This window comes from Pseudophryne corroboree, chromosome 2 (assembly GCF_028390025.1).
Source record: "Pseudophryne corroboree isolate aPseCor3 chromosome 2, aPseCor3.hap2, whole genome shotgun sequence".
Taxonomy (NCBI): Eukaryota; Metazoa; Chordata; class Amphibia; order Anura; family Myobatrachidae; genus Pseudophryne; species Pseudophryne corroboree.
The window spans coordinates 439,776,144-439,799,886 of NC_086445.1; the positions used below are offsets into that span (position 1 = coordinate 439,776,144).

Consider the following 23,743-nt stretch of genomic DNA (forward strand, 5'->3'; position numbering starts at 1 on the left):
ACTCGGATCCTCCCTCCTTGCTCGGTTAACCGGAGCGCGCCCGAACGCCATCAGCCCGCGGTCGGATTCTCGCGAGATTCGTATTCTATATAAGGAGCCGCGCGTCGCCGCCATTTTTCACTCGTGCATTGGAGATGATCGTGAGAGGACGTGGCTGGCGTCCTCTCAGTTTCTATGTTCAGTGGGCTGCAAATTGTGCTGCAAATATCTGTGCTCAGTGTGCTGCAAATATCTGTGCTCAGTGTGCTGCAAGTGCAAATATCTACGTTCTCTGCCTGAAAAAAACGCTCCATATCTGACTGTGCTCAGTGTGCTGCAAATATCTGTGCTCAGTGTGCAAATTGCTTTACTGTGGGTACTGGGGACCAGCAGTATTATATAGTAGGAGGACAGTGCAGAGTTTTGCTGACCAGTGACCACCAGTATTATACGTTCTCTGCCTGAAAAACGCTCCATATCTGTGCTGCATTGTAGTATATAGTAGGAGGACAGTGCAGAATTTTGCTGACCACCAGTATAACTATATATATATATAGCAGTACGGTACAGTAGTCCACTGCTCTACCTACCTCTGTGTCGTCAAGTGTACTATCCATCCATACCTGTGGTGCATTTCAGTTTTGCACAGTTTGCTGACCACCAGTATATAATATATAGCAGTACGGTACAGAAGGCCACTGCTCTACCTACCTCTGTGTCGTCAAGTATACTATCCATCCATACCTGTGGTGCATTTCAGTTTTGCACAGTTTGCTGACCACCAGTATATAATATATAGCAGTACGGTACAGTAGGCCACTGCTCTACCTACCTCTGTGTCGTCAAGTATACTATCCATCCATACCTGTGGTGCATTTAAGTTGTGCGCAGTATATATAGTAGTAGGCCATTGCTATTGATATATTACTGGCATATAATTCCACACATTAAAAAATGGAGAACAAAAATGTGGAGGGTAAAATAAGGAAAGATCAAGATCCACTTCCACCTCGTGCTGAAGCTGCTGCCACTAGTCATGGCCGAGACGATGAAATGCAATCAACGTCGTCTGCCAAGGCCGATGCCCAATGTCATAGTAGAGAGCATGTAAAATCCACAAAAAAAAAGCTCAGTAAAAAGACCCAAAAATCTAAATCGAAATCGTCTGAGGAGAAGCGTAAACTTGCCAATGTGCCATTTACGTCACGGAGTGGCAAGGAACGGCTGAGGGCCTGGCCTATGTTCAAGGCTAGTGGTTCAGCTTCACATGAGGATGGAAGCACTCATCCTCCTGCTAGAAAACTTAATAGAGTTAAGATGGCAAAAGCACAGCAAAGAACTGTGCGTTCTTCTAAATCACAAATCCCCAAGGAGAGTCCAATTGTGTCGGTTGCGATGCCTGCACCTCTTTTTTCTTTCATTTTTCTTTGCATCATGTGCTGTTTGGGGACTATTTTTGGAAGTGCCATCCTGTCTGACACTGCAGTGCCACTCCTAGATGGGCCAGGTGTTTGTGTCGGCCACTTGGGTCGCTTAGCTTAGTCACACAGCTACCTCATTGTGCCTCTTTTTTTCTTTGCATCATGTGCTGTTTGGGGACTATTTTTTTGAAGTGCCATCCTGTCTGACACTGCAGTGCCACTCCTAGATGGGCCATGTGTTTGTGTCGACCACTTGTGTCGCTTAGCTTAGTCACACAGCTTCCATCTTGCACCTCTTTTTTTTTTTTGCATCATGTGCTGTTTGGGGACTATTTTTTTAATCTGCCATCCTGTCTGACACTGCAGTGCCACTCCTAGATGGGCCAGGTGTTTGTGTCGGCCACTTGGGTCGCTTAGCTTAGCCATCCAGCGACCTTGGTGCACCTCTTTTTTTCTTTGCATCATGTGCTGTTTGGGGACTATTTTTTAAATCGGCCATCCTGTCTGACACTGCAGTGCCACTCCTAGATGGGCCAGGTGTTTGTGTCGGCCACTTGGGTCGCTTAGTTTAGTCACACAGCTACCTCATTGCGCCTCTTTTTTTCTTTGCATCATGTGCTGTTTGGGGACTATTTTTGGAAGTGCCATCCTGTCTGACACTGCAGTGCCACTCCTAGATGGGCCAGGTGTTTGTGTCGGCCACTTGGGTCGCTTAGCTTAGTCACACAGCTACCTTATTGCGCCTCTTTTTTTCTTTGCATCATGTGCTGTTTGGGGACTATTTTTTTGAAGTGCCATCCTGTCTGACACTGCAGTGCCACTCCTAGATGGGCCAGGTGTTTGTGTCGGCCACTTGGGTCGCTTAGCTTAGTCATCCAGCGACCTCGGTGCAAATTTTAGGACTAAAAATAATGGTGTGAGGTGTTCAGAATAGACTGAAAATTAGTGGAAATTATGGTTATTGAGGTTAATAATACTATGGGATCAAAATGACCCCCAAATTCTATGATTTAAGCTGTTTTTGAGGGTTTTTTGTAAAAAAAAACACCCGAATCCAAAACACACCTGAATCCGACAAAAAAAATTCAGGGAGGTTTTGCCAAAACGCGTCCGAATCCAAAACACGGCCGCGGAACCGAATCCAAAACCCGAAAAATTTCCGGTGCACATCACTAAACATTACACACGTGAGAGGGCTTGTTAACTTACTTATTGGTGTTTTACACATTATGTGCTTTAAATCGCGTCAATTCGACCGCAATTGCATATACCACTTAGTACATTCACCTGTGGTCATGGATTATTCATTAGTGCTTAACTGATGAAAGACAAAACATAAAACTACATAAATTGTATTACGATTCTCATCTTTAGTTAGATTATTAACTAGAAAATGCAACTTTGTTCTGCAGCCCTGTAAAATCTAAGCATGGTCTTATTTGTCAGTCTGTAAGCATGTGCTATGAACATGAACACAATTGCTCAGCAGAACGAACCAAGACTCCCATTTCACAGGACAGATGTCCTACTTACACTGCAGGATCAAACTGTACATACCAAATGGATGACGTTCAAAATTAAAGAGGAAGGAGGGGAGAGGGGAGTTATTAGAAAAAAAAAACAAATGGAGAGGCAGAAACATAATTGTCAAATGCAAATGGTAACAGCAGCTCAGATTCATTAAATAACTTTTTCTAAACCAATTCAAAAGCTTTAACTATATTGAATGGTATTAAGTCACAGGCAAAATGTTATCCAAGTATTGCAACTAGCCTCCATAAAACGGACAGCTCATTTAGATATTTTGTCATGGAGCATTGTCTCCCTATAGCTACTCATTTTTTCACAAGTCCAAAAATTGCATTAAAACAATCACATTTTGTAAGCCCCAACACTGCCAGGCATTTACACTTTCGAAGCGCTGTCTTTACGTTGTTCTTTCAATTTAGGATAAAATGACACTGCATCCAATGATGTGCATTTACTGTATGTCACAAAACGAGCCTGTATCTCACATAATGTTGCTTAGTACTATGCTAAATAATATACATGAGATAATGTAAGGGTTTAAATTAAGGGTGGTTACCTGCTACCGTTAACAAAATGGCAAAACTAATAAATAAATAAATAAATATATATATATATATATATATATATATATATATATAACATTTTATATGCTACTAAACAAATTAAATTGCAGCTGTCGCATATACAAAATAAGGCAATTTACATTAGTTAGAAAAAAGCACATTTAGCACATACAAGGCGCAGGACTATTGCACATTTTTTCAGACTCTTGTGGTGAAGGCGAGGGTGTTCTGGTTGTGAACTGTAGCACAACACATTAAAAATCAAATGACACAACTGACAGCAATGATCAGCCAGTCTGCAACCATCTGAATGTGTCAAAGTCGAAAAATATTGTTATACATATCCTTTGTTCTAACCCCACATGCACGCTGCTTGGGCACCTGGCCCCCCGTGCGTACACATATCCGCAAGTTGCGTAAGAGACGCTCCGGCGACTCGTGCGCATGATATGTGTATTTACGGCGGAGTTTGTGAGCATGTAGCGTGCTATTAGAATATAGCATATTTAACCCAATTAGTGCATTTTGTAGATGTAGTTCCCCTAGACCATGACAGCGAGTAATATTAGTTTAAACAGTTCCTGGACAGAGAGATTCGTCTTTGCATGATAGGAAGGGTCAGATAAAGGTTGGTAGGTGATGTCTAGTATCCAGCTGTAGGGTATGTTAAGGGTAACATTCCGGTGTTAGTTAGGAAAGGATCGCTTGCTCCTGCGTATAGTTATGTACAGAAGTAGAATATGAACATTAACTGTGTTTACATTATATTAAGTATGCGGGGGGAATCCAGAGGAGGCCACCCACAAGAGCAGCTGAGAAAGACATAGCCCACCTTTCCAAATCAACCTATGACCTCTCCTGTAATGAAAAGGTACATCTCTGTGTCCAATAGACAAAGGGATTACAGTGACCATTGTATTGTTTTGGATGAAGTGAATAAATAGAGGTTGCAGCAGGCTTGGTCACACAAGACTCTGAAGGCTTTCTACCTGATAGCTGAGGAATGGTCCAGGACGCGCTTGCAAACGATTCCCCACGTATGTATAGTCTCTGTAGCCATTATTCTGTTTAGATTTCCTTGTTAGCCTGTAGTGTATAACTTGTATCTGTTTACCCCTTTTCTCTGAATAATCCACTGCGGTGTTAGAGCCCAGTGGTTTACCACAAACAGTGTTGTGTTTTCACTTTCCTGCCTGGGCTTTTAAAGTAGATTAACCTGTTTAACCTGTTTTAGATTAACCTGCATTGTTAAGGTGTATGCACTGCGGATACTTTGTATCGCCAGTGCTATTTAAGGTTTAAAGTATAAGCATATCATTACATTGTTTCATTAATAAGGTTTACAGTATTTCAATCCGTGTGCGTACGTGCCACGTGTGCGTCGCGCCCACGGCACAGCGTCTGATACGCTAAGTGCGTATCCATACGGTACTCAGTACGCAAATAGCGTACCTAGCCCGTAGTGTGTGTAATAAGTCTAGCGGCTCCACGGTAACAGTGTATAGCTTTATGTTTTAAGATAATATTTGACATTATCAAATGTAACTTCCTGTTGGGCAGATGTAGGCAAGCAACTCACATGTGGTGCACTACATGCCACCTTCATGCGATCTTCAATGAACATGGGTATAGCATTGCCTTTCTTTGTACTCCAAATACACATCCATAATAAATGTTGACCTACAAAGCTTTGAGAATAAGAAAAGATAATGAAAACTGTATTCAGTCGAACTGGATAAGCCGGCCACACACCAGAACAAAATCGTTCCGACCAGCTAACTAGTTAGCTGGTTGCAGTGGCGGATTTAGGGGGGGGGGCACCAAGGCACGTGCCCCCCCTGTCATTTTTAGTGCAGACTGACATGCGGACTAGCGTCCGCATGTCAGTCTGCGGTCTCGTTTCGTCCCCTGCTGTTAGGAGGGACACGGAGGGCACAGTGCACGCCTCTCCTGTGTCCCTCCTGTGTCACCGGCGGCCGCTGGTCTCATAAAGGAAGTGCCGTTCGTGAGCACTTCCTTTATTACAGTGACCCGCGGCCGCCGGAGACACAGGAGGGACACAGGAGAGGCGCGCACTGTGCCCTCCGTGTCCCTCCTAACAGCAGGGGAGCGGGGGGAGCATCGGCGGCGGCGGCGGCGGAGGAAGGGACGCACTGGGGGGTTATATCTGGCACTGGGGGCATATTTGGCAGGGAGGGGGGAGAACATCTGGCACTGGGGACATATATGGCACTGGGGGGAATATCTGGCACTGGGGGCATATCTGGCACTGGGGGGGGGGGATATCTGGCACTGGGGCATATTTGGCAGGGAGGGGGGGGGGGGGAGAATATCTGGCACTGGGGGCATATCTGGCACGGGGGGGGGGATATCTGGCACTGGGGGCATATGTGGCACTGGGGGGGGGGATATGTGGCACTGGGGGGAATAACTGGCAGGGGAGGGATATCTGGCACTGGGGGCATATGTGGCACTGGGGGGGGAATATCTGGCACTGGGGCATATGTGGCACTGGGGGCATATAAAGCACTGGGGGGGGGAGATATCTGGCACTGGGGGCATATGTGGCACTGTCTGGGAATATCTGGCACTGGGGGTATATGTGTACCTGGCACATGGGGGGGGCTATATTTGGCACTGGGGGCATGTGAGTACCTGGCACCGTGGGGGAATATCTGGCACTGGGGACATATGTGGCACTGGGAGCACAGCCCTAGCAACAAGGACTACCTCCTAGCAACGAGCATGACACCCAGTGCATGAAACCCCTGGCAACGAGCATGACACCTAGTGCATGAAACCCCTGGCAACGAGCATGACACCCTGAGCATGAAAACCCCTGGCACCGTGCATGGAACCAAGAGCATGAAACCCCTGGCAACGAGCATGACACCCAGTGCATGAAACCCCTGACAACGAGCAGGTATTTGAAAAGTAATTAGAAGCCTTACTGTAGGACTTAATGTGTAATGGGCATTACGGTGTGTGGCATAATGTATCACGGACATTGCGGTGTGGGTCATAATGTGTCACAGGCATTACGGTGTATGGTATACTATATCGCTGGCATTGTGATATGTGGTATAATGTCTCAGGGTCATTGCAGTGTGTGGCATAATGTATCACGGACATTGCGGTGTGTGTCATAATGTGTCAGGCATTACGGTGTGTGGTATACTATATCACGGGCATTGTGGTATGTGGTATAATGTCTCAGGGTCATTGCAGTGTGGCATAATATATAACGGGCATTACGGTGTGTGGCATAGGGTATAACGGGCATTGCGGTATGTGTCACAGGCATTACGGTGTATGGTATACTATATCACGGGCATTGTGGTATAATGTCTCAAGGTCATTGCAGTGTGTGGCATAATGTGTCACAGACATTGTATGTGCTATAATGTATCAGGGGCATTGCAGTGTGTAGCATAATGTATAACGGGCATTGCGATTCCTGTCATAATGTGTCACAGGCATTACGGTGTGTGGCATAATGTGTCACAGGCATTACGGTGTGTGGCATAATGTGTCTGGGGCATTACAGTGTGTGCATATTGTGTCGTGCATTATTGTGTGTGGCATAATGTCTAAGGGCCATTCCAGTATGTGGCATAATGTATACTGGGCATTACTATAAGGAGGAAAAATGACAAATAATGTAAGGGGCATGAATCAGGATTATTTTTCTTTCCTGTGGTGGCTAACGTCTGGGCGTGCAGGTTGCAAAACTGGGGTATAAGGTAGTCTTTTCCTGCAATACCACGCCCATTCCAACGAAGCCACGCCCATTCCAACGAAGCCACGTCCCTAATGGTGCCCCCCCTGTAATTTTTTTCTGGATCCGCCCCTGGCTGGTTGTAATGTTAATTAGCAAGTGTGTGGGAGGAAACGGTATTTGTTTGCTCCCACATGCCGGAAAGTAGTTTTGCCAACAAGCACGAGAAAGCGAACAGGTTTGATCGCTCCTAACTAGCTGACCAATAATCGGTTCAATGTAGAGTGAATGTTGGACACTTTCCCCACAACGGATTGATTTATCAGAACTAGACGGACTCTTTGTCCTCCTACATCTTCTCCACACACACACACACACACACACACACACACACCGTCCCCACGAAAGCACAACCCCATATAATAAGCCAACCTACAATATTAAACTGCACAGTCATCCTGCAGTGGACACAACAACAACAAAACAAAATCTGTCATTCACTTATTAAAACCAAAAAGGTATTAGTAAAGTTCCCTTCCTGTGCTCAAATTCTGCACTTGTAATATGATTAGATTTTGTTTTTAATAGACTATGTAGGCATTAAAATGACTAGTACATTAATAACGGTCAATAAAATTCAGAAACGTATGCAATAATGTAGTAAAACCAAATACTGGTGTCAAGCTTACCACCAAAGCACAGTAGGCTAGCAGATATTGATTAAAAAAATGGACAACTGTATTTTACTTACATAATTAGTTGTCCTCCCCATTCATCAAGAACATTAACATTGATATCACTACATTATTAATGAAAATGTATCAATTAATTTGAACAAGGCATTTAAACAGTGTAATGTACAGTGTATTAGCTCGTCAACAAAATGAGCTTAACTATTTTAATGAAATGAGATGTGCTCCCCACTGTTACAATAATACTCTTACCTTTGCAATTATACAGACACCCATGAAATCAAGAAAAAAAATACAATATCTCAACTCTGAAAAGGATGTACGTTCAAAAGACATCCACATCACAGAAAGACACAAGAATGATTGATTACATGTGGTATGCTTCCCACCAAAATCAGCCACAGATTTGTGGCTTCAGACATTGCCCTATATCATACTCTGTACCGTCAGGAAGTAATCAAAAGGTGGACAAGGGAAAAGCCGGCATTCATAATGTTAACATATCAATGTCAACAGTAACGTGAGAGGTAAAATGTCAACATTGGCAGGAAGGAGGGCTACCGATACTCTAGGGCGCCATGATTCAAAACAGTTTGGGAACCAATGCCTTACGTATAGAAATAATTTTTATATATATATATATATATCCTATGATACAGGTTGAACAGCAAATACTGTACAGTACAAAAAATGTTACTTCCCTGAAGAGCTTGAACTAATTTTGTACTGAATAATGTACTTAAATATTACACTAATTTACAGCCGAGATGTGTGCAGCTCAGTTGAAAAAAAGAAAACAGGACTCAAAAGGATAAGTCACATTTTGTATACTCATGGAAATTATTTTTACATACATGTAGAAAACTGCACGTTTAAAACGAATAATAATATCAATATATTATATTACAGGAATTTCTTTGCGGGCCAACATAGAATATTCTCCACATATAAAGCACATACTTGCAAAATGCAAACATGATGCAACAGAAATATACATCCTATACTTTCCATACATGTATTAATTAGCCCAAGGGCCACACCAGAGTACCATGTTATCAAATGTTAATAGATCATTAATGACCACGTTTGTAAAATCCAACCAGTAGATGAAAGCTAACTGTGTGCGGTTATCTAATGAATGCGCTAGTAAACTTGGATTATGAAAGACCTTCAATTGGATGAATCTATTCAATGTGGCCATTGAATGGGTCTAATTGGAAAGTGATGTAGCCACTAGGCAAATGGCAGGATTGGCCTGCAAATGGTCAGCTTTGTTTATTAAGTGCTCAGTACTGTTTATACCATTAGCAGGTCTACTCACAAACTATATAAGCAAGGCTAGAATGTTAGAAATGCTGACATGTATTACCAAAAGGTGAGGCTGCTTAAAAAAAATAAAAAAAATAAGATTTTACTTAACGGTAAATCTATTTCTCGTAGTCCGTAGTGGATGCTGGGGACTCCGTAAGGACCATGGGGAATAGACGGGCTCCACAGGAGACAGGGCACTTTAAGAAAGAATTTGGATACTGGTGTGCTCTGGCTCCTCCCTCTGTGTCCCTCCTCCAGACCTCAGTTAAAGAAACTGTGCCCGGAAGAGCTGACAGTACTAGGAAAGGATTTCGGAATCCAGGGCAAGACTCATACCAGTCACACCAATCACACCGTATAACTTGTGATAAACTTACCCAGTTAACAGTATGAACAACAACGGAGCATCAGATCAACCCTGATGCAACTAACATAGCCCTTATTTAAGCAATTACTATATACAAGCATTGCAGAAAAAAGTCCGCACTTGGGACGGGCGCCCAGCATCCACTACGGACTACGAGAAATAGATTTACCGGTAAGTAAATTCTTATTTTCTCTAACGTCCTAGTGGATGCTGGGGACTCCGTAAGGACCATGGGGATTATACCAAAGCTCCCAAACGGGCGGGAGAGTGCGGATGACTCTGCAGCACCGAATGGGCAAACACAAGGTCCTCCTCAGCCAGGGTATCAAACTTGTAGAACTTTGCAAATGTGTTTGAACCCGACCAAGTAGCTGCTCGGCAAAGCTGTAATGCCGAGACCCATCGGGCAGCCGCCCAAGAGCAGCCCACCTTCCTTGTGGAATGGGCTTTTACTGATTTTGGCAGCGGCAATCCAGCAGCAGAATGAGCCTGCTGAATCTTGTTACAGATCCAGCGAGCAATAGCTTGCTTTGAAGCAGGAGGACTCAGCTTGTTGGGTGCATACAGGATAAACAGTGACTCAGTTTTCCTGACTCTAGCCGTTCTGGCTACATAAACCTTCAAAGCCCTGACCACATCTAGTAACTCGGAATCCTCCAAGTCACGAGTAGCCACAGGCACCATAATAGGTTGGTTCATATGAAAAGATGACACCACTTTTGGCAGAAATTGCGGACGGGTCCGCAATTCCGCCCTGTCCATATGGAAAACCAGATAGGGGCTTTTGTGTGACAAAGCCGCTAATTCTGACACACGCCTAGCCGAAGCCAAGGCTAATAGCATGACCACCTTCCACGTGAGAAATTTTAACTCCATGGTTTTAAGTGGCTCAAACCAGTGTGACTTAAGGAAACTTAACACCACGTTAAGGTCCCAAGGTGCCACTGGAGGCACAAAAGGGGGCTGAATATGCAGCACTCCCTTCACAAACGTCTGAACTTCAGGAAGAGAAGCCAGTTCTTTTTGAAAGAAAATGGATAGGGCCGAAATCTGGACCTTAATGGAACCCAATTTTAGGCCCAAAGTCACTCCCGACTGTAGGAAGTGAAGGAAACGGCCCAGCTGGAATTCATCCGTAGGGGCATTCCTGGCCTCACACAAAGCAACATATTTTCGCCATATACGGTGATAATGTTTAGCCGTCACGTCCTTCCTAGCCTTTATCAGCGTAGGAATAACCTCATCCGGAATGCCTTTTTATGCTAGGATCCGGCGTTCAACCGCCATGCCGCCAAACGCAGCCGCGGTAAGTCTTGGAACAGACAGGGCCCCTGTTGCAACAAGTCCTGTCTTAGAGGCAGAGGCCATGGGTCCTCTGTGAGCATTTCTTGCAGCTCTGGATACCAAGTCCTTCTTGGCCAATCCAGAACAATGAGTATTGTTCTCACTCCTCTTCTTCTTATGATTCTCAGCACCTTGGGTATGAGAGGAAGAGGAGGAAATACATAGACCGACTGGAATACCCACGGTGTCACTAGAGCGTCTACAGCTATCGCCTGAGGGTCTCTTGACCTGGCGCAATACCTCTGTAGCTTTTTGTTGAGGCGGGATGCCATCATGTCTACTTGTGGTAGTTCCCACCGACTTGCAATCTGCGTGAAGACTTCTTGATGAAGTCCCCACTCTCCCGGGTGGAGGTCGTGCCTGCTGAGGAAGTCTGCTTCCCAGTTGTCCACTCCCGGAATGAACACTGCTGACAGTGCAGTTACGTGATTCTCCGCCCAGCGAAGAATTCTGGTGGCTTCCGCCATCGCCACCCTGCTCCTTGTGCCGCCTTGGCGGTTTACATGAGCCACTACGGTGATGTTGTCTGACTGAATCAGCACCGGTCGGTCGCGAAGCAGGGTCTCCGCTTGTCGTAGGGCGTTGTATATTGCCCTCAGTTCCAGGATGTTTATGTGAAGACAAGTCTCCTGACTTGACCACAGACCTTGGAAATTTCTTCCCTGTGTGACTGCTCCCCACCCTCGGAGGCTTGCGTCCGTGGTCACCAGGACCCAGTCCTGAATGCCGAATCTGCGGCCCTCGAGAAGGTGAGCACTCTGCAGCCACCACAGGAGAGACACCCTGGCCCTGGGGGACAGGGTGATCAGCCGATGCATCAGTAGATGTGATCCGGACCACTTGTCCAACAGATCCCACTGAAAGGTCCTCGCATGGAACCTGCCGAAGGGAATGGCCTCGTATGATGCCACCATCTTTCCCAGGACTCGCGTGCAGTGATGTACCGACACCTGTTTTGGTTTTAATAGGTCTCTGACCAGTGTCATGAGCTCCTGAGTCTTCTCCATCGGGAGATAAACCCTCTTCTGGTCTGTGTCCAGAATCATGCCCAGGAATGGCAGACGAGTCGTAGGAATCAACTGCGACTTTGGAATATTTAGAATCCAGCCGTGCTGCTGTAACACTTCCCGAGAGCGTGCTACGCTGATCAGCAACTGCTCTCTGGACCTTGCCTTTATGAGGAGATCGTCCAAGTATGGGATAATTGTGACCCCTTGCTTCCGCAGGAGCACCATCATCTCCGCCATTACCTTGGTAAATATTCTCGGTGCCGTGGAGAGACCAAACGGCAACGTCTGGAATTGGTAATGACAATCCTGTACCACAAATCTGAGGTACGCCTGATGAGGTGGATAAATGGGGACATGAAGGTAAGCATCCTTTATGTCCAGAGACACCATAAAATCCCCCCCTTCCAGGCTTGCGATGACCGCTCTGAGCGATTCCATCTTGAACTTGAACCTTTTCAGGTATATGTTCAGGGATTTTAAATTCAATATGGGTCTGACCGAACCGTCCGGTTTCGGTACCACAAACATGGTTGAATAGTAACCCCTTCCCTGTTGAAGGAGGGGAACCTTTACCACCACCTGCTGAAGATACAATGTGTGAATTGCAGCTAACACTATTTCCCTCTCTAAGGGGGAAGCTGGCAGGGCCGATTTGAGGTAACTGTGAGGGGGCATCTCTTCGAATTCCAGCTTGTATCCCTGAGACACAATCTCTATAGCCCAGGGATCCACCTGGGAGTGAACCCACTTGTGGCTGAAAATTCGGAGACGCGCCCCCACCGGACCTAGCTCCGCCTGTGGAGCCCCAGCTTCATGCGTTGGATTTAGTGGAAGCCGGGCAGGACTTCTGTTGCTGGGAACTAGCTGTATTGTGCAGCTTCTTTCCTCTACCCCTGCCTCTGGCAAGAAAGGACGCACCTCGTACTTTCTTGCCTCTTTGTGATCGAAAGGACTGCATTTGGTAATACGGTGCTTTCTTAGGTTGTGAGGGAATATATGGCAAAAAAATTGACTTTCCAGCCGCAGCTGTGGAGACCAGGTCTGAGAGACCGTCCCCAAACAATTCCTCACCCTTGTAAGGTAAAACCTCAATGTGCCTTTTTGAGTCGGCATCGCCTGTCCATTGCAGAGTCCACAGGCCCCTTCTGGCAGAAATCGACATTGCATTTATTCTAGAGCCCAGTAGGCTAATGTCTCTTTGGGCATCTCTCATATATAGGACAGTGTCTTTTATATGCCCCAGGGTCAGTACTATAGTATCCTTGTCCAAGGTATCAAGTTCCTCAGATAAGGTATCTGTCCATGCTGCTACCGCACTCCACATCCAGGCCGACGCAATCGGCGGCCTTAGTAGGGTACCTGAATGTGTATAAATGCACTTCAGGATACCCTCCTGCTTTCTATCCGCAGCATCTTTTAGGGTGACCGTATCCTGTGACGGCAGGGCTACCCTCTTGGATAAGCGTGTTAAAGCTTTGTCTACCCTAGGGGAGGATTCCCAGCGTAACCTGTCCGTTGGCGGGAAAGGATACGCCATAAGCATCCGTTTGGAAATCTGCAGTTTTCTATCTGGAGATTCCCAAGCCTTTTCACATAACTCATTTAACTAATTTAACTCATGTGAAGGGGGAAAGGTCACCTCTTGCCATTTTTCCCCATACATATAAACCCTCTTATCAGGGACTGGGGTTTCCTCTGTGATGTGCAACACATCCTTCATTGCTATAATCATGTAACGGATGGCTTTAGCCATTTTAGGCTGTAACTTTGCATCATCGCCATCGACACTGGAGTCAGAATCCGTGTCGACATCTGTGTCAACAATTTGGGATAGTGGGCGCTTCTGAGACCCTGACGGCCTCTGCGACATAGGATCAGGCATGGGCTGAGACCCCGGCTGTCGCAAGGCTTCTGCTTTATCCAACCTTTTATGCAAAGAAGTAACATTATCATTTAAAACCTTCCACATATCCATCCAATCGGGTGTCGGCGGCGACCCCACATTCATTTGCTCCCGCTCTGCTTCCACATAGCCTTCCTCGTCAAACATGCCGACACAAGCGTACAGACACACCACACAAACAGGGGATGCTCTTTTTGAAGACAGTTCCCAGACAAAGCCCTTTGGAGAGACAGAGAGAGAGTATGCCAGCACACACCCCACCGCTATATGTCCCAGGAGTCACACAGTAACTTAGTGTTAACCCAGTAGCTGCTGTATATATTGTTTTTGCGCCAAATTTATGTGCCCCCCCTCTCTTTTTACCCTCTTCTACCGTGATTCTGCAGGGGAGAGCCTGGGCAGCTTCCTCTCAGCGGAGCTGTGGAGAGAAAATGGCGCTGGTGAGTGCTGAGGAAGAAGCCCCACCCCCTCAGCGGCGGGCTTCTGTCCCGCGTTTATGTGTAAAAATATGGCGGGGGCCCATGCATATATACAGTGCCCAACTGTATATATGCTGCTTTTTTGCCAAGAGGTTCTTAATTGCTGCCCAGGGCGCCCCCCCCCCCCTGCGCCCTGCACCCTACAGTGACCGGAGTGTGTGGGTTAGTGTGGGAGCAATGGCGCACAGCTGCAGTGCTGTGCGCTACCTCATATGAAGACTGGAGTCTTCTGCCGTCGTTTTTGACGTCTGCTTGCTTCAGACACCGGCTTCTGACTTCTGGCTCTGCGAGGGGGACGGCGGCGCGGCTCCGGGATCGGACGACCAAGGGTGCGATCCTGTGTACGATCCCTCTGGAGCTAATGGTGTCCAGTAGCCTAAGAAGCAGGACCTATCTTCGGTGAGTAGGGCTGCTTCTCTCCCCTCAGTCCCACATAGCAGAGAGTCTGTTGCCAGCAGATCTCTCTGAAAATAAGAAAACCTAACAAAATACTTTCTTTCTAGCAAGCTCAGGAGAGCTCACTAAGTAGCACCCAGCTCGTCCGGGCACAGATTCAAACTGAGGTCTGGAGGAGGGACATAGAGGGAGGAGCCAGAGCACATCAGTATCCAAATTCTTTCTTAAAGTGCCCTGTCTCCTGCGGAGCCCGTCTATTCCCCATGGTCCTTACGGAGTCCCCAGCATCCACTAGGACGTTAGAGAGAAAAAAGTATTGAAAAAAACTGGACGTCGGGTTTGAATATTTATTTATTTATCTGGGTGGAAAGATATTGTAAGATATATCGGGGAATATACCATATATGCACTGCAAAAAAACAGTACCCTCACTGCTGCACAATGCTGAATGTGTAGGTTTGTTATGATAATTATATGAAGATTAACCTTATTTTACATATACATATCACCACTGGGTTTTGCGCTTTTCATTGCTAAGCAGCTTTACTTTAATTAAATGGAAAAGCAAGGGGAATTCAGTATTTGAATAATAGTAATTTACATATTATTCTGAAGTTAGGGCCAATTTGTCGGACGCAGAGCAGAGGTAGTTGGCTTTCGTATACATTATACAAATGACATAGATAAGGCCTCTGTAGAATGAGGGATGCAGCTAGTGATCAGTCCTCCCACTCATCCCCAAGCACACTACAGCCAATTACAGGTGGTTAACGGAACTGGTTTACCAGTACTGTAGTACAGGATTGGTAAAGCTTAAATTAGGTGGTAGGTGCATATGCTGTGTAATCATATATTTTTACAAGTAAGTAACTCCGTATAGGAGACATGTGTAATGTACATTTGCAACATTTCAGATGTTGCATGTCATCAAGCAATTTACATATGACGGGGTCTACTATGCTTTTCATGCTGAACAATCGAATCATCATGCAGCCTCTTCAATTGAGTCACCATTCACATCACACAGACCGCACTCTGTGTACAAAATAGTGTCTTGTTCTCAGTACATGTAATCTTGAATAGCTGGACCATGCAGCTTTAAATTCTCTTTGTAGAGAACAACTTAAATCAAGCTGGGAAAACAGTATGTCAGATTGGATCATAAAATGAGAGAAAAAAAATCTGGATCATCATCCTTTTACCTATAGGAGTGTAAAAGTTTACTCATTACAGCATTTGAACGCTTTGGGGGTAATTCAAATGTTTGAAAAGTCGGTTGGGTGTCTGTTTATTCCTGTCTATTAGTTACACAAACACCCAACTGGCTTTTCAAACAGATGAATCTCCCCCGAATACTTTGTATATAGAAGCCAACAACAGTGGGAACACATTCTTTTACAAGCAGGTAATGGTGACTGGATGCCTGCCTCATCTCCCATAGCTGCTGGAAACACCAAGAAGTAAGAAGGCAAGGACAACATTGTTGCTGCAAGAAATGGGAAATGGTCTAGTGTGGATCTAATGGAACTATTGATGGAGGAGTGGAATGGCTGCTTGGCAGGATCACTTAGCATGATTAGACAGCGGTTGGTGTCTGTTCTGATAGGCGCAGTGATTATTACAAGCATCTCTATATGCCTGTCAGTAGACCAACAGTTAGAATTTGTCACTCACTAAAGGGGCCTACACACGATGAGATCCTTGCTATGGCCGACTTTGACTTTGCGATTTCCCTTGAACTCCCCGGAGCCCAGAACCACCAATATTGACTATACACACTGTGCAATTTTGGCTATACTAGAAATAACTCATTTATATATTGGGCTCGTATTTCAGAAAGAGGGGGGGTTGGGGACGTATATCGGTATCGCAGGCTTTTGTTGGTCAGTACTGTACACACGTACATATATGCACTAGATTGTCAACTTTCTAGTCGAAATTAAGCTGCCTGTACAGTCTATTTTTTCCTGCGATACCGACCCTGCGGGAGCGCGCATTGGCATCGCAAGCTGTATACTCACGGTGCGATATGTACTATGTTTTCTAACGACATGGACTATAAAGTCCATATCGGTAGATCGTATCGCACCGTGTGTATGCGGCTTTATAGTGAATGAGCGATTTAATGCTGTATCATACTAATCTCCAATTATACCCCTTTCACATCGCACAAATAACCCGGTATCGACACGGCATTATGCCGTGTCGAACCGGGTCAGTGTGCGATGTGAAAGGTCCTTTCACGATTTAGCGGGTCGCCTGACCCGGTAATTGAACCCGGTAAAAAAGAAGGGTTTTACCCGGGTTGATTACCGGGTCAGGTGCGGTGTGAATGGGAGCCGTGTCGATACGACACGGTTCCCATTCACAGCATAGGGAGAGGCGGCGCAGGAGATGAGCTCATCTCCCGGCGCCGCCTCCACCCCCGCCCCTGCTGCTGCTGCTCCCTCCGCTGCTATGGCAACAGACCCGGTATATTGCCGGGTCGGAAAGCCAGCAGCGGAGCGCAAATGCCGGATCCCACCCGGTAAGTACACGTTTGTCTTACCGGGTAGGATACGGCATTTGCGGTCTGAATGTAGTATAACTAACCTCATTGCCCATTCCAGTGTTTGCTAGTACTTTTATTTGTTTCCTTGGTGCCATGATGTTGCAAGTAATACAGTACAATATTTTGGAACACATTTTAACACTTCAAAATAAAACCAGGCAGGACAATAAAATGCTATCACTTCTCTATTTCTGTAGACTGCTCAGGCCTCCTCTATAATCTTGTGGACAACAGAGAGTTACTTTCCCCTGTGACCCATTAACAAATATAGCAAGGAAAACATTGGCACTTCTGTTAGTTCAAGTTTGCATTATCGTCAGGCATCTCCTGGGAGAATTGGGCGGCAGAAATAACCAGCTGGAACATCCCAATGATTGCCCCTGCAGGAGATGTATATAATAAAAATTGAAAGCTGCAGTATGAACTTCTCACATACTTGTCCTTTTGGTTTATTCATCAGAAATAATTATCCGTGCTAGCTTTCACGGGAGCACATATTTTATGATGTACATTAAAATTTAATGGATTTTTAATATTGTAACTACAGCAAGAAGCCAACCGAAAATTAAGCAATACATTTTTGCTGCGGTTTGTTGTTAGCCAATGCATCAACAGGGTTTAAATGGATTAACAGATTTAAAAATAAGCATTCACACCAATACAGCCATAAAACTTCAATTTTACAAGAGCTGCAGGGGGAACTTTCATAATGGTACAGTATGTCAACATAGCTAGGACTTTAAACTTGTGGGAGTGGGCAATTTATTTAGGAGGCCAGGGGGCATGATAAAAGCAGGTGGTTAGGAGGCCATTTCTGATTGGGCAACTTTTCTGCGGACAAGAGATTAATCTCAATAATGGTGCCCATACACTTGTGTGAAGCCCTGCAACATCGCGGGGCATCGCACCGGCAGTGCAGGTGCGTTGAAATCGCACCTGAACTGCCAAAGTGATTACCATGCGATAGATCGCATAGTAATCACGTGATGGGCACGTCACCGCCGAGTGGGAGCAGCCTCCGTCCGCTCTGGGCGGGTGCCCATCGCACTGAGATTCGATAAATAGTAAGTGCAGCACATACTATATTGAGACGCGAGATTCGACCGGTGTGCCCGCGCATCGCGTCGAAAGGTACCTAAAATGTGCATGCAATCCTTTGATTTATCTCACAGATGCGGTCGAAATCGAAGGTTATAACCGATTATCTCACAAGTGTATGGGCACCATTAGTTTCAAATACAATGCACAGAGTATGTAAAGGGCCCTACACATTTAAAGATCCGGCGCCGAGCTGACTGTCACACGGCTCCATAGAAGTGCAGGCAAATATGGACGAGATCGTCCATATTGGCCTGCATGCACAGACGACGGGGCACCAGCGATGAATGAACGCGGGGTCGCGCATCGTTCATCGCTGGAGCCTCCACACTCAAAGATATGAACGGTATCTCGTTCATTAATGAACGAGATCGTTCATATCTTTGACTTTTATCGTCCAGTGTGTAGGGCCAATAAGACCGAAGTTAGATTTCAGAATACCCCAGCAGGTACATTTTACATGTCAAAAATAGGATTTTAATGCCTACCGGTAAATCCTTTGATATGCTGGGGATGCTTCAAGAACCATGGGTTATATTAGGGCTCCTCCCTCTATGCCCCTCCTCCAGACTCCAGTTATAGGAACTGTGCCCAGGGAGACGGACATTTCGAGGAAAAGGATTTATTTAATTACTTTAAACTAAGGGTGAGATACATACCAGCTCACACCACTAACACGCCGTACAACATGTCATTCAACAACAACGCATGCAACGGCATGACCAACAACAGTCACAGATTGACTGAACTCAACGTAACATGAGCGTAACTATAACCAAACTGCAGGTACAGCCTGCACTGGGACAGGCGCCCAGCATCCTCTACGGACTAAGAGAAAAGGATTTACCAGTAGAAAATATCCTATTTTCTTATATGTCCTAGAGGATGCTGGGGATGCTTCAAGAACCATGGGGTTTATAACAAAGCTCTAGAATGGGCGGGAGAGTGCGGATGACTCTGGTCCTCCTCAGCCAGGGTATCAAACTTGTAAAACTTCGCAAAGGTGTTTGAACCGGACCAAGTAGCAGCTCGGCAAAGTTGTAACGCCGAGACTCCCCGGGCAGCTGCCCAGGATGAGCCCACCTTTCTGGTAGAATAGGCTTTCACCGATTTCGGTAACGGCAATCTTGCAAATCCAGCGCGCAATAGTCTGCTTAGAAGCAGGAGCCCCAATCTTGTTGGGAGCCCACAGGACAAACAGAGCCTATGTTTTCCTAATCTGCGCCATTATGGCGACATAGATCTTCAAACCTCTGACCACATCGAGAGACTTTGACTCCGCCAAGGCGTCAGTAGCCACTGGCACCACAATTGGCTGGTTAACATGAAATGATGAAACCACTTTTGGCAGAAATTGCTGATGAGTTCTCAACTCTGCTCTATCAGCATGGAAAATCAAATAGGGGTTTTTGTGAGACAAAGCCGCCAACTCAGACACTCGCCTTGCACACACCAAGGCCAACAACATGACCACTTTCCAGGTAAGGAATTTTAACTCAACCTTGCGCAAAGGTTCAAACCAATGTGATTGCAAGAATTGCAACACCACATTAAGGTCCCATGGCGCCACTGGGGGCACAAAGGGAGGTTGGATGTGCAGCACGCCTTTTACGAATGTCTGAACTTCTGGAAGGGAGGCCAATTCTTTTTGAAAAAAGATCGACAAGGCTGAAATCTGTACTTTAATAGAGCCTAACTTTAGGCCCGCATCCACACCTGCTTGTAGGAAATGGAGCAAACGCCCCAGGTGAAATTCTTCCGTAGGAGCCTTCCTGGATTCACACCAAGACACATTTTCTCCAAATACGGTGGTAATGCTTTGCCGTTACTTATTTTCTAGCCTGAAGAAGTGTAGGAATGACTTCACTGGGAATACCATTTCGGGCTAGGAATTGGCGTTCAAAACGCCATGCCATCAAACGCAGCCGCGGTAAGTTCTGATACACGCACGGCCCCTGTTGTAACAGGTCCTTCCGAAGAGAAAGAGGCCAGGGATCTTCTATTAGCAACTCCTGAAGATCTGGATACCAAGCCCTTTTTGGCCAATCCGGAACAATGAGGATCGCCTGAACCCTTGTTCTTCTTATAATTTTTATCACCTTCGGAATGAGTGGAAGTGGAAGGAACACATAGACTAACTGAAACACCCACGGTGTCACTAGGGCGTCCACCGCTATCGCTTGAGGGTCCCTTGACCTGGAACAATATCTCTGAAGTTTCTTGTTGAGGCGGGACGCCATCATGTCCACTTGAGGAACTCCCCAACGACTTGTCACTTCTGCAAAGACCTCCTAATGAAAACCCCACTCTCCTGGATGGAGATCGTGTCTGCTGAGGAAGTCTGCTTCCCAGTTGTCCACTCTTGGAATGAAGACCGCTGACAGAGCGCTGGCATGTCTTTCCACCCAGCGAAGAATCTTCATGGCCTCGGCCATCGCCGCTCTGCTTTTTGTTCCGCCTTGGCGGTTTATGTACGCCACTGCTGTCACGTTGTCTGACTGAATCAAGACCGGCAGACCTCGAAGAAGATGTTCTGCTTGCAGTATGCCGTTGTAGATGGCTCTTAATTCCATAATGTTTATGTGTAGACAAGCTTCCTGGCTTGACCAGTTTCCCTGAAAGTTTGTTCCCTGTGTGACTGCTCCCCAGCCTCGGAGGCTTGATCTGTGGTCACCAGGATCCAATCCTGAATCCCGAACCTGCGTCCCTCTAGGAGGTGAGAACTGTGCAGCCACCACAGAAGGGAAATTCTGTTCCTGGGAGATAGAATTATTTTCTGGTGCATGTCCAGGTGAGACCCGGACCACTGGACCAACTGAAACACCCTGGCATGGAACCTGCCATACGGAATGGCCTCGTAGGCAGCCACCGTCTTCCCTAGCAACCGAGTGCAGTGAAAAACTGACACCTTTGCCCGGTTTCATAATCTGTTTTACCATGTTCTGTATTTCCAGAGCTTTTTCCACTGGAAGAAAAACTCTTTGCAATTCTGTATCCAGAATCATACCGAGGAACGACAGCCGTGTCGTTGGATCCAACTGTGATTTTGTTAAATTTAGGAGCCAACCGTGTTGTTGCAGAATAGTCAGTGAAAGGGCAACATTCTTCAACAATTGCTCCTTGGACCTCGCCTTTATGAGGAGATCGTCCAAGTACGGGATAATTGTGATTCCCTGCTTGCGCAGGAGAACCATAATTTCCGCCATTACTTTGGTGAAAATCCTCGGAGCCGTGGACAGACCAAACGGCAACGTCTGAAATTGGTAATAACAATCCTGCACAGAAAATCTCAGGTAAGCCTGATGTGGAGGATATATGGGGACATGTAAGCAGCATCTTTTATGTCGACCGACACAATAAAATCCCCCTCCTCCAGACTGGAGATCACTGCTCGTAGAGACTCCATCTTGAACTTGAATTTTTTCAGAAAGAAATTGAGGGATTTTAGGTTTAGAATCGGTCTGACTGAGCCATCTGGCTTAGGGACCACGAACAGGCTCGAATAAAACCCTTCCCCCTGTTGAGACGGGGGTACAGTGACAATCACTTGATTTTGACACAACTTTAGTATCGCAGCGCTTACTATCTCCCTTTCTAGAAGAGAAGCTGGCAAGGCCGATTTGAAAAATCGATGAGGGGGCACGTCTTGAAACTCTAACTTGTACCCCTGGGTTACTATGTCTACTATCCAAAGATCCAGGTCCGAGTGCACCCAGACCTGACTGAAGAGTTTGAGACGTGCCCCCACTGGTGCGGACTCCCGCAACGGAGCCCCAGCGTCATGCGGTGGATTTGGTAGAAGCTGGAGAGAACTTCTGCTCCTGGGAACTTGCCACAGCCTGTGACCTTTTTCTCCTTCCTCTCCCCCTCGCAGCAAGGAAGGAGGACCCACGTCCTTTTTTTAATTTATTGGGCCGAAAGGACTGCATCTGATCGTGAGGCGATTTCTTCTCCTGTGCAGGGACATAAGGTAAAAATGAAGACTTACCCGCGGTAGCCGTAGACACCAGGTCAGTGAGGCCGTCGCCAAACAAGACCCTAACGTTAAACGGAAGAGACTCCATCGCCTTCTTAGAGTCAGTATCAGCATTCCATTGATGTATCCACAATGCACTCCTTGCTGAGACCGCCATGGCATTGGCCCTTGAACCCAAAAGGCCAATATCCCTTACAGCTTCTTTTAAATATGCTGCAGCGTCCCTGATGTGACCCAGAGTCAAAAGCACACTATCCCTGTCTAGGGTATCTACCTCAGATGACAAGTTATCTGCCCACCTTTCAATAGCGCTACTCACCCATGCCGCAGCAACGGCAGGCCTGAGTAGCGACCCTGTAGTGACATAAATGGATTTCAGTGTATTTTCCTGCTTACGATCCGCAGGATCCTGTTGGGCTGCCGTGTCAGGAGACGGAAGTGCCACCTTTTTGGATAGACGCGATAAAGCTTTATCTACCGTGGGGATGGACTACCACTTTTCCATGTCCCCAGAGGGGATCGGATATGCCACTGGAATTCTTTTGGGAACCTGTATCTTTTGGTCAGGATTTTCCCAAGCCTTTTCAAAAAATGCGTTCAGTTCATGAGGAGGGAGGAAATGTTACCTCAGGTTTCTTTCCTTTAAACATACAGACCCTAGTATCAGGAACAGCAGGGTCCTCAGTGATATGTGATATGTAATACATCTTTTATCGCCACAATCATGTACTGAATACTCTTAGCCAGCTTTGGATGTAATCTGGCATCACTATAGTCGACACTGGAATCAGAGTCCGTGTCAGTATCTGTATCTGCTATCTGGGTAAATGCACGTTTCTGAGAGCCCGAAGGGGTCTGGGCCTGTGACAAAGCATCTTCCATGGATTTCCTCCATGTTTGGTTCTTAGACTCAGATTTATAAAATCTCTTAGTCAACTTAGTCATGTTTGCGTTTAAAACACTCAACATATTCATCCAATCATCCGTCGGCGGTGCCGACACGGTCACTCTCACATAATTTTCTGTCTCCACTCCAGCCTCCTCCTGGGAAGAGCATTCAGCCTCAGACATGTTGACACACACGTACCGACACACACAACCACACTGGGGCTATAGGAGACAGACCCACAATAAAGCCTGCAAGAGGGACACAGAGAGAGTTCTGCCAGCTCACACCCAGCGCCTATCCCGGTACTGAGGCCAGTAAAATGACTGCCCAGACCTGTTAGCGCTTTATATATATACAAATCAGCACCAAATTATTTGTGCCCCCCCCCCCCCCCCCCCGTTTTGCACCCTGTTACTTGTACAGCAGTCTGGAGGACAGGGCCAGCGTCTCTCCAGCTTCTGAGGAGATAAAATGGCGCTGGTCAGAGCTGTGTGGGCTAAGCCCCGCCCACTACAT

The 23,743-nt window shown here is 46.2% G+C and overlaps 1 protein-coding gene across 8 annotated transcripts in view; it reads right to left on the minus strand.

Moving 5' to 3' along the window:
- The window catches only part of MSI2 (musashi RNA binding protein 2), a 1,055,328-nt gene that overhangs the window by 724,064 nt on the left and 307,521 nt on the right, over positions 1 to 23,743 (minus strand). The window lies entirely within an intron of this gene.